This window comes from Bos indicus x Bos taurus, chromosome 1, assembly GCF_003369695.1.
Source record: "Bos indicus x Bos taurus breed Angus x Brahman F1 hybrid chromosome 1, Bos_hybrid_MaternalHap_v2.0, whole genome shotgun sequence".
NCBI classification, from domain to species: domain Eukaryota; kingdom Metazoa; phylum Chordata; class Mammalia; order Artiodactyla; family Bovidae; genus Bos; species Bos indicus x Bos taurus.
In genome coordinates this window covers 235,583-251,931 of record NC_040076.1, presented here as the reverse complement: position 1 = coordinate 251,931, position 16,349 = coordinate 235,583, and positions in this window count along the sequence as shown.

Sequence of the window (16,349 nt, the reverse complement as noted above, 5' to 3'; positions counted from 1 at the left end):
ATGAAAATGTTAATTAACTGCATATATGAAAGTTTATTCTGGATTCTCTATTTGGTTCTGTTGGTCTGTGTGTTTATTTCTATGCCACTATCATGAAAGTATTTTTTCCTGATTTTATTTATTTATTTTTTAAAATATAAATTTATTGATTTTAATTGGAGGCTAATTACTTTACAATATTGTATTGGTTTTGCCATACATCAACATGAATCCACCACAGGTGTACACGTGTTCCCCATCCTGAACACCCCCTTACCTCCCTCCCCATACCATCCCTCTGGCTCATCCCAGTGCACCATCCCCAAGCATCCTGTATCATGCATCGAACCTGGACTGGTGATTCACTACATATTTGAAATTACACATGTTGCAATGCCATTCTCTCAAGTCATCCCACCCTCTCCCTCTCCCACAGAGTCCAAAAGACCATTCTATACATCTGTGTCTCTTTTGCTGTCTCGCATACAGTGTTATCATTACCATCTTTCTAAATTCCATATATATGCATTCAGTTCAGTTCAGTCGCTCAGTCGTGTCCGACTCTGCGACCCCATGAATCGCAGCACGCCAGGCCTCCCTGTCCATCACCAACTCCCGGAGTTCACCCAGACTCACGTCCATCGAGTCAGTGATGCCATCCAGCCATCTCATCCTCTGTCGTCCCCTTCTCCTCCTGCCCCCAATCCCTCCCAGCATCAGAATCTTTTCCAATGAGTCAACTCTTTGCATGAGGTGGCCAAAGTACTGGAGTTTCAGCTTTAGCATCATTCCTTCCAAAGAAATCCCAGGGCTGATCTCCTTCAGAATGGACTGGTTGGATCTCCTTGCAAGAGATCTCCAAGGGACTCTCAAGAGTGTTCTCCAACACCACAGTTCAAAAGCATCAATTCTTCGGTGCTCAGCCTTCCTCACAGTCCAACTCTCACATCCATACATGACCACAGGAAAAACCATAGCCGTGACTAGATGGACCTTTGTCGGCAAAGTAATGTCTCTGCTCTTGAATATGCTATCTAGGTTGGTCATAACTTTCCTTCCAAGGAGTAAGCGTCTTTTAATTTCATGGCTGCAGTCACCATCTGCAGTGATTTTGGAGCCCAAAAAATAATAAAGTCTGACACTGTTTCCACTCTTTCCCCATCTATTTCCCATGAAGTGATGGGACCGGATGCCATGATCTTCATTTTCTGAATGTTGAGCTTTAAGCCAACTTTTTCACTCTCCACTTTCACTTTCATCAAGAGGCTTTTGAGTTCCTCTTCACTTTCTGCCATAAGGGTGGTGTCATCTGCATATCTGAGGTTATTGATATTTCTCCCAGCAATCTTGATTCCAGCTTGTGTTTCTTCCAGTCCAGCATTTCTCATGATGTAATCTGCATATAAGTTAAACAAGCAGGGTGACAATATACAGCCTTGATGTACTCCTTTTCCTATTTGGAACCAGCCTGTTGTTCCATGTCCAGTTCTAACTGTTGCTTCCTGACCTGCATACAAATTTCTCAAGAGGCAGGTCAGGTGCGCTAGTATTCCCATCTCTTTCAGAATTTTCCACAGTTTATTGTGATCCACACAGTCAAAGGCTTTGGCATAGTCAATATATATGCCTTAGTATACTGTATTGGTGTTTTTCTTTCTGGCTTACTTCCATCTGTATAATAGGCTCCAGTTTCATCCACTTCATTAAAGCTGATTCAAATGTATTCTTTTTAATGGCTGAGGAATTCTCCTTTGTGTATATGTACCATGGCTTTCTTATCCATTCATCTGCTGATGGACACCTAGGTGGCTTCCATGTCCTGCCTATTATAAACAGTGCTGTGATGAATATTGTGGTACATGTGTCTCTTTCATTTCTGATTTCCTTGGTGTGTATGTCCAGTAGTGGGATTGCTGGGTCATAAGGCAGTTCTATTTCCATTTTTAAGGAATCTCCACACTGTTCTCCATAGTGGCTGTATTAACTTGCATTCCCACCAACAATGTAAGAGGGTTCCGTTTTCTCCACACCTTCTCCAGCATTTATTGCCTGTAGACTTTTGGATAGCAGCCATTCTGACTGGCCTGAAATGGCACCTCATTGTGGTTTTGATTTATATTTCTCTGATAATGAGTGATATTGAACATCTTTTCATGTGTTTGTTAGCCATCTGTATGTCTTCTTTGGAGAAATGTCTGTTTAGTTCTTTGGCCCATTTTTTGATTGGGTCGTTTATTTTTCTGGAATTGACCTGCAGGACGTGCTTGTATATTTTTGAAATTAGTTGTTTGTCAGTTGCTTCATTTGCTATTATTTTCTCCCATTCTGAAGGCTGTCTTTTCACTTTGCTTATAGTTTCCTTTGTTGTGCAGAAGCTTTTAATTTTAATTAGGTCCCATTTGTTTATTTTTGCTTTTATTTCGAATATTCTTGGAGGTGGGTCATAGAGAATTCTGCTGTGATTTATGTCAGAGAGTGTTTTGCCTATGTTCTCCTCTAGGAGTTTTATAGTTTCTGGTCTTACGTTTAGATCTTTAATCCATATGATTATCTCAATAGATGCAGAGAAAGCCTTTGAAAAAATTCAACATCCATTTATGATAAAAACTCTCCAGAAAGCAAGAATAGAAGGAACATACCTCAACATAATAAAAGCTACATATGACAAACCCACAGCAAACATTATCCTCAATGGATAAAAATTGAAAGCATTTCCCCTAAAGCCAGGAACAAGACAAGGGTGCCCACTTTCACCACTACTGTTCAACAGTTTTGGAAGTTTTGGCCATGGCAATCAGAGAAGAAAAAGAAATAAAAGGAATCCAAATTGGAAAAGAAGGAATAAAACTCTCACTGTTTGCAGATGACATGATCCTCTACATAGAAAACCCTAAAGACTCCACCAGAAAATTACTAGAGCTAATCAATGAATATAGTAAAGTTGCAGGATTTAAAATCAACACACAGAAATCCCTTGCATACCTATACACTAATAATGAGAAAATAGAAAGAGAAATGAAGGAAACAATTCCATTCACCATTGCAGTGAAAAGAATAAAATACTTAGGAATATATCTACCTAAATAAACTAAAGACCTATATATAGAAAATTTTAAAACACTGGTGAAAGAAATCAAAGAGGACACTAATAGATGGAGAAATATACCATGTTCATGGATTGGAAGAATCAACATAGTGAAAATGAATATACTACGCAAAGCAATCTATAGATTCAATGCAATCCCTATCAAGCTACCAACGGTATTTTTCACAGAGCTAGAACAAATAATTTCACAAGTTGTATGGAAATACAAAAAACCTCAAATAGCCAAAGCGATCTTGAGAAAGAAGAATGGAACTGGAGGAATCAACCTGCCTGACTTCAGGCTCTACTACTAAGCCACAGTCATCAAGACAGTATGGTACTGGCACAAAGACAGACATATAGATCAATGGAACAAAATAGAAAGCCCAGAGATAAACCCTCACACCTATGGACACCTTGTCTTTGACAAAGGAGGCAAGAATATACAAGGGAGAAAAGACAATCTCTTTAACAAGTGGTGCTGGGAAAACTGGTCAACCACTTGTAAAAGAATGAAACTAGAATACTTTCTAGCACCATACACAACAATAAACTCAAAATGATAGCATTTTTAAAAGCATCTTTAGAGGTTTATTCTGTGTTTGTGGTTGAAGAAAACAATTTATTTTCATATGTTGATTTTGTATTCAGAATTTATTATTTATAATTGCTTTTCTGCCTTATTTGAACTTTTTATGCATACAATCATGTCATCATGAATACATCATGATATAATCATGAATATATCATGATACAATCATGTCTACATCATGATACAATCATGTCATCATGAATAACAGCAGTTTTATTTCTTCTCCAATCTCTTGTTTGTGTTGTTTGTTCAACAACTTCTAGACTGAATAGGAATACTTGTTAAATGGGTGGATTGGTGATAATGACATTGTTTCCTCATTTCCAAACTAACAAGGACAAACATTTCACCCTTTTATCAGATTAAGCAAGTTCCCGTGTATAGTCATCCCTCCAAATCCATGGGTTTTGCATCCACAGTTGGTTGAGTCTGTGGATCAAAAATACTTGGGAGACAGATGAATGGATAAAGAAGTTGTTGCACATATACACAATGAAATATTACTCAGCCATAAAAAGGAACACATTTGAGTCAGTTCTCATGAGGTGAAAGAACCTAGAGCCTATTATACGAGTGAAGTAAGTCAGAAAGAGAAAGGTATCATATTCTAATGCCTGTATACAGAATCTAGAAAAATGGTACTGAATAATTAACTTACTGGGCAGCATTGGAGAAACAGACATAGAGAATAGACCTATGGACATGGGGAGAGGGAAGGAGAGTCTGAGATTTATGGAAAAAGTAACATGGAAGCTTACATTACCATATGTAAAATAGATAGCCAACGAGAATTTGCTGTATGGCTCAGAAAACTCAAACAGGGGCTCTGCATCAACCTAGAGGGTGGGAGGGGGAGTGAGATGGGAGGGAGGTTCAAAAGGGAGGGGATTATATGTATACCTATGTCTGATTCATGTTGAGGTTTGACAGAAAACAACACAATTCTGTAAAGCAATTATCCTTCAATAATAATAATAATAAAACATACTTGGGAAAGAAAATTCCAGAAATTTCCAAGAAGGAAATTTTGAATTTATTGAATGCTAGTAAAGATTTACATAATATTTCAATTGTATTTACAACTATTTACATAGCATTCACACTGTATTAGGCATTTTAAGTAATCTAGGGATGATTTATTGTATATGGGAGGATGTGCATAGGTTATAACCTGCACCATTTTATAAAAGGGTTGTGAGCATCCATGTATTTTGGTATCTGTGCGGGTCTTGGAACACAGGACAATTGTATTCCTAGTTTCCTGAGAGTTTCTGTCATAAATGAGTGATACATTTTATCAAATGCCAAGAAAACTTTTTTCTCCTTTATTCTATTAATATGAAATATTACATGGCTTTAATTTTAAATGTTAAGCCTACCTTATCTTCCTTAGAATCAACGCAGATTGTGATATATCATTCTTTTAACGTTTCACAGAGTTCAGTGTGCTATTAGTACGTTGTATATTTTGTTCATCCATGTTCAGGAAGATTCTTGGCCTGTATTTTTCCTTTCTCATAATGTCCTTTTTAGATTTTGCTACCTGGGTTGTGTTGGTCTAAAAAAATATTGATAAGTTGAGGAATGTTCTCTATTCATCCTGTTCACCTTTGGAAGAGTTGGTGTAAGATTAATGCTGTTTGTTCCTTTAATATTTAGGCGGAATTTGTCCATCTAGCCACCTGAGACTGAAATGTTCTTTTATGAGGCAGTTTAAAATTTTTAGTTTAATGTCAGTTATGGAACTATTCACATTCTTCTGTTTTATTCTTCAATTTTTGTAAGTTTCACTTCTAAAAATAATTTATTTCATCTAATATTTTTAAATGTTTGCTATAAAGTTCTTTTAACATTTAATTGTCAGTTTTTAATGGCCATTTCATTTCTAACATTGGTTAATTGTGTTTTTCCCTGATAATTCTTGTCAGAGGTTTTCGATGCTATTAGTTTTCTTTTTTAGAGCACTTCTTTTGAGGTCATTTTATTAGTACTTTTATCTATTTCCTTCCTTCTCTCTTTGAACTATCTTGTTGGGGAATTTTCCCCTCCAAATTCTTGAGAATTTTTTAACCTGGATGTTTAACTTTTTAATTTTTCAAACTTTAACCATTTTAATATATGCATTGAAACCTAAAAATTGTTAATTCAGTTAGCATTCTTATTACTAATGCTTCATCAGATTTTTTATTATTTCATTTTCTACCTGGTCATTTAAAAATGATACACTCTTACCATTATTTTTGTGATGATTTTAAAAATAAATCACATGCTTTAGCTTTATTTTGGCTTTTACTTGATTACAGGCAAATTCAGCAAATAGAAATAAGCAGTTTACTAGATAAAATAGTCAAAGCATTGGCAATGAAAATTTTAACTGAATTAGGTGAAAAAATAGATGAATACAGTGAAAATTTTAACAATGAGCTAGAAAATATAAAAAAGACCTCATCAGAAGTAAAGAATTCAACAAGTGAAATTGAAAAACAAACAAACAAACAAACAAAGTAGAAGAAATGGAACAGCAGACTAGATGATACAGAAGAATGCATCAATTATCTGGAAAGTAAAATAATGAAAATCAATCAGCATAGTAATGAGAAAAGGAAATTCTAAAAACTGAAAACAGTTTATGAGATTTCTAGGATAACATTAAAAATACTAATATTCACATTGTATGGGTTACAGAGGAGGAGAGAGAGAAAAGGAGATCAAAATGTATTTGAGGAAATTATGCTGAAAACCTCCTAAATCTGAACAAGGGAACATATCCAGGTAGAGGAAGAGCAGAATGTTCCAGACACAATGAATCCAAGCAGACCCACAATAAGACATATCATAATTAAAGTAGGAAAAGTTAAAGAGAGAATTCTAACAGCAACAAAAATAAAACAAGGAAACACATATAAGGGAACCCCTGTAAGACTATCAGCTGATTTGTCTGCAGAAACATTACAGGCCAGAAGGAAATGGTATAATGTATTCAAAGTGCTAAAAGGGAAAAACCTAGACCCTAGGATACTCTACCCAGAAAGACTGTCATGAAGCAGAGATAAAGAATTACTCTGACAGGCATAAACTAAATAATTCATTAATATTAAACCTACCATAAAAAGAAATATAGGAAAGCAACAGAATGGGAAAGACTAGAGATCTCTTCAAGAAAATTAGAGATACCAAGGGAACATTTCATGCAAGGATGGGCTTGATAAAGGACAGAAATGGTATGGACCTAACAGAAGCAGAAGATATTAAGAAGAGGTGGCAAGAATACACAGAAGAACTGTACAAAATAGATCCCCACGACCCAGATAATCACGATTGTGTGATCACTGACCCAGAGCCAGACATCCTGGAATGTGAAGTCAAGTGGGCCTTAGAAAGCATCACTAGGAACAAAGCTAGTGGAGATGATGGAATTCCAGTTGAGCTCTTTCAAATCCTGAAAGATGATGCTGTGAAAGTGCTGCACTCAATATGTCAACAAATTTGGAACACTCAGCAGTGGCCACAGGACTGCAAAAGGTCAGTTTTCATTCCAACCCCAAAGAAAAGCAATGCCAAAGAATGTTCAAACTACTGCACACTTGTACTCATCTCACATGCTAGTAAAGTAATGCTTAAAATTCTCCAAGCCAGGCTTCAGCAATATGTGAACCATGAACTTCCTGATGTTCAAGCTGGTTTTAGAAAAGGCAGAGGAACCAGAGATCAAATTGCCAACATCCGCTGGATCATGGAAAAAGCAAGTGACTTCCAGAAAAACATCTATTTCTGCTTTATTGACTATGCCAAAGCCTTTGACTGTGTGGATCACAATAAACTGTGGAAAATTCTGAAAGAGATGGGAATACCAGACCACCTGATCTGCCTCTTGAGAAATGTGTATTCAGGTCAAGAAGCAACAGTTAGAACTGGACATGGAACAACAGGCTGGTTCCAAACAGGAAAAGGAGTACGTCAAGGCTGTATATTGTTACCCTGCTTATTTAACTTCTATGCAAAGTACATCATGAGAAACGCTGGGCTGGAAGAAACACAAGCTGGAATCAGGATTGCCGGGTGAAATATCAATAACCTCAGATATGCAGATGACACCACCCTTATGGCAGAAAGTGAAGAGGAACTCAAAAGCCTCTTGATGAAAGTGAAAGTGGAGAGTGAAAAAGTTGGCTTAAAGCTCAACATTCAGAAAATGAAGATCATGGCATCCAGTCCCATCACTTCATGGGAAATAGATGGGGAAACAATGTCAGACTCTATTATTTTTGGGGGCTCCAAAATCACTGCAGATGGTGACTGCACCCATGAAATTAAAAGACACTTACTCCTTGGAAGGAAAGTTATGACCAACCTAGATAGCATATTCAAGAGCAGAGACATTACTTTGCCTACAAAGGTCCATCTAGTCACGGCTATGGTTTTTCCTGTGGTCATGTACGGATGTGAGAGTTGGACTGTGAAGAAGGCTGAGCGCCGAAGAATTGATGCTTTTGAACTGTGGTGTTGGGGAAGACTCTTGGACTGCAAGGAGATCCAACCAGTCCATTCTGAAGATCAGCCCTGGGACTTCTTTGGAAGGAATGATGCTAAAGCTGAAACTCCAGTACTTTGGCCACCTCATGCAAAGAGTTGACTCATTGGAAAAGACTGATGCTGGGAGGGTTGGGGGCAGGAGGAGAATGGGACGACAGAGTATGAGATGGCTGGATGGCATCACTGACTCGATGGACGTGAGTCTGGGTGAACTCCGGGAGTTGGTGATGGACAGGGAGGCCTGGTGTGCTGCAATTCATAGGGTTGCAAACAATTGGACACGACTGAGCGATTGAACTGAACTGAACCATAAAAAGAGTCTTCTCTAAGTGTAAAAGAAGTAAGAATTTATAGGAAAGGGAAAATCCAACTAGGAAAGGCCAACATATAGTAAGAACTGAGGATCAAGTGCTTAAACCAAGTATGAAAATAAAAGACAAAAGAATGCTAAAATCGACTGTAACTACAATAAATAGTGATGAGATAAATGTGAAGATCACCAAGATGACATGTAAAACACAAACAGTAGGGGAGGGGAACAAAAAATGTAGATCTTTCAGAAGGTGTTTGAACTTATGACTATCAATTTAAAACAAATAGTTACAGTTACAGGAAACTACATACGAACCCATGAAAACCACAAATCAAAAGCCTATAATAGATACACTAAAAAAAGAAAGAAATACAAGCATGCTACTGAAGAAATCCATCAAACAACAGCCACAGGTGAACTGTAGGTGTGAAGAAATGGATATGTGCCATACTTTGTGACACCTTTTTACATTTTTTGCCCTCAGTCAAACTTTTGATGTTTGGCAGGAGAATGCACTTGCTGGAATGTCTAGATACACTCAAATACAGACCATTTGGCCTTGACAGACTCTTGAGCTGGGGCAGTGCTGAGAACGGAGAGGGAAGTGCCCAGACTAAAATGATTGCCACATGTAGGGCAGCACATATCCACTCACTGACGGTCCTCGGAGCATCAGTGGGAAGGCAACCATGCCTCCCAGGGAGTAATTGAGACTCTGCTTTAACTACAGGCTGAAGGGGATGAGGTTTTCCTGGACAGCAGCGCTGCCACAAAACCCAGCTCTCCTCTTTAAGCAGAAAAATTTCAGCGAAGCACTCTTAGACTGCCTTGCTCCAGTTACTGTCATTTTGTAGTGTGTGCTCCAAACTATCAGTTACAACTCTGAGTTATTTGGGGGTTATTATGGTTAGGTAGTTAGAATAGGGAAACGGGGTTCAAGATGGTGGTCAGAAGGAGCAGTGACTAGAAGGAAAAAAAGAAAAGCCCATGAAAAGGGGAAGCCATGGACCTAAGTGGGAACCTCTGGCAGAAAAGGCACCCAACAGGCTCCCTTCCCTGAAAATATACCCTCTTCCCTGATTGGTTTTGGGTGTATGTATGTACTTTCCCCTATTTGCATAGAGTGTAACCAGTCAGGCCCCAGGAACCTGCTCAAGGGAGGGAACAAGGGAAAAGAGAAGCCAAAATGACAGGGCCACTCCTGGGGTTGCTGTTCTACTCTCAGGCCTACAGAGTGTACTGATTGTTGCTTGCCCAATACATCCTTCCTGCTTGAGATATAACTGGTGTGTTGTTTCCACTGTTTGCCACAAGGAGACAAGACCTGAAGAAGAAGAACCAACCTGATATTATTTATAATCCAGTAAAAAGTTAGAGAAAATCTGCTAAAAGAAACTTTCCTTTTTTTTGAGAAAAATGGGCTTGTGGCCCATTTATGTTGCTTTTACATTGTGGTTTTTAATCTTCTGATCTTCCTAGGGTAGGAAGCTTCTGTTTGTTTCCTTTAATAGGAAGAAATGATCCAGTTCAACAAAAGCCAAAGCAGACTTTAAGAACTTAAGAAGTGGAGTAGTGTCAGGGAAGCATGTTCCTATTTTTACTCAGATATATAACTATGGTTTAAGTCATTAAAAGACAATTTTTATTCAGCTTGACCTTTGACATTCCTTAATACTCACTGCATGTCTGTTACGTATGCAAATATCAGAGGGAAAACAAGGGGTGATAGGGTATGGTTGGTGACTAGGGGCAAGGAGCTTACATATCCTATTTGGGAAGATAACATACATTTCTGAAATGTTTAACAGAAACAAAATAGAGAAAATGACAAACATGGCTGGTTGAGAAATCCCATAGGGCAGTTTTAATTGCATTCACAGTGTGGTGACAGTTGGCACAAATACTCAGGGAACTTTGCTGATCACAGTTTGCTCAACTAGCTTCTTCTAGCAAAGCAAAGATTTTGTGTTCATTCTGTGGTAGTGTTGTGTACGTATATAACAATTTTTACTTCCTCTAAACAGGATTTTTTAAAATACAAGAAATGTGTGGTTATTCTAATCAAACACAGATTAAAAAGTTAAGTGCTAAAAGGCAAAATTTTCCCAAAAATAAACTCAAAATGGATTAAAGATCTAAACATAAGACCAGAAACTATAAAGCTCCTAGAGGAGAACATAGGCAAAACACTCTCCGACACACATCACAGCAGGATCCTCTATGACCCACCTCCCAGAATATTGGAAATAAAAGCAAAAATAAACAAATGGGACCTAATTAAACTTAAAAGCTTCTGCGTAACAAAGGAAACTATAAGCAAGGTGAAAAGACAGCCTTCAGAATGGGAGAAAATAATAGCAAATGAAGCAACTGACAAACAACTAATCTCAAAAATATACAAGCAACTCCTACAGCTCAATTCCAGAAAAATAAACAAACCAATCAAAAAATGGGCCAAAGAACTAAACAGACATTTCTCCAAAGAAGACACACAGATGGCTAACAAACACATGAAAAGATGCTCAATATCACTCATTATCAGAGAAATGCAAGTCAAAACCACAATGAGGTACCATTTCACGCCAGTCAGAATGGCTGCTATCCAAAAGTCTACAAGCAATAAATGCTGGAGAGGGTGTGGAGACAAGGGAACCCTCTTACATTATTGGTGGGAATGGAAACTAGTACAGCCACTATGGAGAACAGTGTGGAGATTCCTTAAAAAACTGGAAATAGAAATGCCTTATGACCCAGCAATCCCACTGCTGGCCATACACACTGAGGAAACCAGAATTGAAAGAGACACGTGTACCCCAATGTTCATTTTTTTTAAAAACAAAGAACTATTCTAAATAAATTCTATTTCAGCACAATGAAATTGTTCAAGACTGTCACATCACAAAAGAAAAAAAATAATGTTTAGGTTTTTTTTTTTATTGTTTTAATGGTTAGTATTTGGGAATGAAATTATTGTTACCCTTATAGCTATTTTTTAAGTCTAATTTATTTTATTATTTTGTGAAATTTATACTGTTTCATGTAGTTGAATACTATTTTTCAAATGATATTGTCATGTTTTTTTTAGGGCAAGGACTGAATACATTTATTCCTCACAGAACAATTTACAATTCTGAAACTCAAGGATGTTCTTGAAGATGTCTGGTTATTCATGTGTTTCCAGGCAGCAATGGCTGCCGCCTGCCTAAACTTTTTGTTTTAATTTTTTAACTGAAGGATAATTGCTTTACAGAATTTTGTGGTTTTCTGTCATACATCAATAAGAATCAGCCATAGGTACGCCCATGTCCCCTCCCTCCTGGACCTCCCTCCAATCTCCCTTCCCATCTTACCCTTCAGCCTGTCACAGAGCCCCTGTTTCAGTTCCCTGAGTCATACAGGAAATTTCCATTGGCTATCTATTTTACATATGGTATTGTAAATTTCTATGTTATTCTCTCCATACATCTCCCCTTCTCCCTCCTCTCCTCCCCCATGACCATAGCTCTCTTCTCTGTCTGATTTTCTATCACTGTGCTGAAAATAAATTCTTCAGTGCCATCTCTTAAGATTCCATATGTATGTGTCAGTATACAATATTTATATTTCTCTTGATGACTTACTTCACTCTGTGTAATAGGCTCTACGTTCATCCACCTCAGTAGAATGGATTCAAATGTGTTCCTCTTTATGGCTGAGTAGTATTCCACTGTATATATGTACTACAGATTCTTTATCCAATCATCTGTTGATGGACATCTAGGTTGCTTCCATTTTCTGACTATTGTAAATAGTGCTCTAATGAACCTTGGGATACATGCGTCTTTTTAAATTTTGGTTTTCTCAGGGTATATGCCTAGGAGTGGGGTTGCTGGGTCATATGGTGGTTTTATTCCTAGCTTTTCAAGGAATCTCCATACAATCTTCCATAGTGGCTGTATCAGTTTACATTCCCACCAGCAATGCAAGAGCCTTCCTTTTTTTTTTTTTCATACTCTCTCCAGCATTTCTTGTTTGTAGAGTTTTTGATGATGGCCATTCTGACTGGTGTAATGTGGTATCTCATTGTAGTTTTGATTTTCATTTCTCCAATAATGAGTGATGTTCAGCATCTTTTCCTGTGCTTATTAGCCATCTGTATGTCTTCTTTGAAGAGATGTCTCTTCAGGTCCCTTTCCCACTTTTTGATTGGGTTATTTGCTTTTCTGGTATTGAGTTCTATGAGCTGTTTATATATTTTGGAAATTAATTCTTTGTCAGTTGTTTCCTTTGCTATTATTTTCTCCCATTCTGAGGTTCTATTTTCAACTTGTTTGTAGTTTCCTTTGCTGTTCAAAATATTTTAAGTTTAATTAAGTCCCACTTGTTTATTTTTGTTTTTATTTCCATTACTCTAGGAGGTGGGTCATAGAAGATCTTGCTTTGATTTATGTCATCGAGTGTTCTGCTTATGCTTTCCTCTTAGAGTTTGATAGTTTCTGGTCTTACATTTAGGTCTTTAGTCCATATTGAGTTTATCTTTGTATGGCATTAGGTAGTGATCTAATTTCATTGTTTTGCAGGTAGCTGTCCAGTTTTACCAGCACCACTTATTGAAGAGGCTGTCTTTGCCCAATTGTATATTCTGCAGCATGCCAGGCCTCCCTGTCTATCACCAACTCCCAAAGTTTACTCAAACTCATGTCCATTGAGTCGGTGATGCCATCCAACCATCTCATCCTCTGTTGTCCACTTCTCCTCCTGCCCTCAATCTTTCCCAGCATTAAGGTCTTTTCCAATGAGTCAGCTCTTCACACCAGGTGGCCAAAGTATTGGAGTTTCAGTTTCGGCATCAGTCCCTCCAATGGATATTCAGGAGTGATTTCCTTAATGATGGGTGGATCTCCTTGCAGTCCAAGGGACTCTCAAGAGTCTTCTCCAACACCACAGTTCAAAAGCATCAATTCTTCAGTGCTCAGCTTTCTTTATGGTCCAACTCTCACATCCATACATGACTACTGGAAAAACCATAGCTTTGACTAGACAGACCTTTGTTGGTAAAGTAATGTCTCTGCTCTTTAATATGCTGTCTAGGTTAGTCATAACTCTTCTTCCAAGGAGCAAGCGTCTTTTAATTCATGGCTGCAGTCCCCAACCGCAGTGATTTTGGAGCCCCCCAAAATAAAGTCTATTACTGTTTTCCCTGTTTCCCCATCTATTTCCCATGAAGTGATGGGACCAGATGCCATGATCTTCATTTTCTGAATGTTGAGCTTTAAGCCAACTTTTTCACTCTCTTCTTTCAATTTCATCAAGAGGCTGTTTAGTTCTTCTTTACTTTCTGCCATATGGTGGTGTCATCTGCATATCTGAGGTTATTGATATTTCTCCTGGCAATCCTGATTCCAGCTTGTGGATCATCCAGCCCAGCATTTCTTATGACATAATCTGCATATAAGTTAAATAAGCATGGTGATAATATACATCCTTGACATACTCCTCTCCTAATTTGGAACCAGTCCATTTTTCCATGTCCAGTTCTAACTGTTGCTTCTTGATCTGCATACAGATTTCTCAGGAGGCAGGACAGGTGGTCTGGTATTCCCATCTCTTGAAGAATTTATTCAGTAACCTCTTTGTTACTTAATAGCATATTGTTTAATCTCCCTGAGTTTGTGTTTTTTCAGTTTTTCCCCCTGTAGTTGATATCTAGTCTCATAGTGTTGTGGTCAGAGGAAACACTTGATGTAATTTCAATTTTCTTAAATTTACTGAAGCTTGAGTTGTGGCCCAAGATATGGTCTATCCTGGAGAATGTTCAATGTGCAATGAGAAGAAAGTGTGTTCTGCATTTGGAGTAAAAGTCCTGAAGACATCAATTAGATCCATTTGGTCTAATGTTTTATTTAAGGTTTGAGTTTCCTTATTGATTCTGTGTTTTGATGATCTGTGCTTTGGTGTAAGTTGGGTGTTAAAGTCCCCTACTATTATTATGTTGCTGTAGATTTTCTGTCTTATGCCTGTTAGTGTTTGCCTTATATATTTAGATGCTCCTATGTTAGGTGCATAAATATTTACAATTGTTATGTCTTCTTATTGGATTGATCCCTTGGTCATTATGCGATGTCCTTCTTTGTCTCTTATAATATTCTTTATTTTAAAGTCTATTTGTTTTTCTGAAATAAGGATTGCCCTCTGGCTTTCTTTTGGTTTCCATTCACATGGAATATCTTTTCCCATCCTTTTACTTTCAGTCTTTATGTGTCTCTAGGTCTGAAGTGGGTCTCCTGGAGGAAGCATACAAATAGATCTTGTTTTTGTATCCATTCAGTCAGTGTGTACCTTTTGGTTAGTGCATTTAGTCCATTTACATTTAAGGTAATTATTGATACATATGTTCTTATTGACATTTTCTTGATTATTTTGAGTTTGTTTTTGTAGGTCTTTCTTTTCTCTTGTATTTACTTGCTATGTAAAGTCCCTTTATTATTTGTTTCAAGGCTAGTTTGGTGGTGCTGAATTCTCTTAACTTCTTGTCTGTGAAGCTTTTGACTTTATCAATTTTGAATAAGATCTTTGCCAGGTATAGTAATCTTGGTTGTAGATTTTTCTCTTTCAGTACTTTAAATATATCCTGCCATTCCCTTCTGGTCTGCAGAGTTTCGGCTGAAAGATCCACTGTTAATCGTATGAGTTTTCTCTTGTATGTTACTTGTTGCTTTTCCCTTGCTGCACATAATATTCTTTCTTTGTGCTTAATCTCTGTTAGCTTGATTAATATGTGTATCAGTGTGTTTCTCCTTGGGTTTATCCTCTACGGGACTCTCTGTGCTTCTTGGACTTGATTGACTATTTCCTTTCCTATGTGGGGGATTCAACTATAATTTTTTCAAAAATTTTCTCAGTGCCTTTTTTTCCTTCCTCTGGTACCCCTATAACTCGAATGTTGATTTATTTAATATTGTCCCAAAGGTCTCTGAGGCTATCCTCAATCTTTTCATTCCTTTCCCTTTATTCTGTCCTTCAGCAGTTATTTCCACCACTCTATCCTCCAGCTCACTTAGCTGTTCCTTTGTCAGTTATTTTGCTATTGGTTCCTTCTAGAGTATTTTTAATTTCAGTAATTTTGTTGTTCATTTGTGGTTGCTTATTCTTTATTTCTTCTATGTCCTTGGAGATTGTATTAACTGAGTTAAATGCTTCTTGTACTTTCTCCATTCTATTTTCAAGTCTTCAGAGCATCTTTCATTACTCTGAATTCTCTTTCAGGGAGATTGGTTATTTCCTCTTCATTTATTTGGTCTTGTGAGTTTCTGATTGCTCTTTCATTTGCACTATACTTCTCTTTCTTTTCGTCACTTTTTTTCTGACTTGCTCCACTTGAGGTCTCCATTTCTCAGGATTTAGGGTTGTGTTACTTTTTCCTTTTGGTTTTTGCCCTTGGACAGAAATGTTGGTTGGGTTGTTTGTGTTGATTTCTTGTTAGGGGTGACTTGTGCCTGTGTTCTGAAGAGCAAAGCTTCAAGCTGGGCAGGCCTGCCTCTGGCTTGGAATCCAGACATCAAATCTTGTTTTCCCCAAGTTGAATTTTTTTCAATTTTATCACAATGCCTGTCTTGGAGGGTCTCCTGGAGAGGCAAGGAGGTGACTGTAGCTCTCTCTGGAGTCATAAAAGCTGACGGCAGACACAGCAGGGGCCTATGTGAACTCTGGCTGGAGTCAGAGGCAGATACTTTGGGCCCCTGATATGGAGATCTGGCTCCATTCAACAGCCTATAAGTTTCAGTGCTGGGACACCTCAGGCCAAACAACCAACTGGTCGGGAACACAGCCCTACCATCAGCAGACATGGTGCCTAAAATGACTTTCTA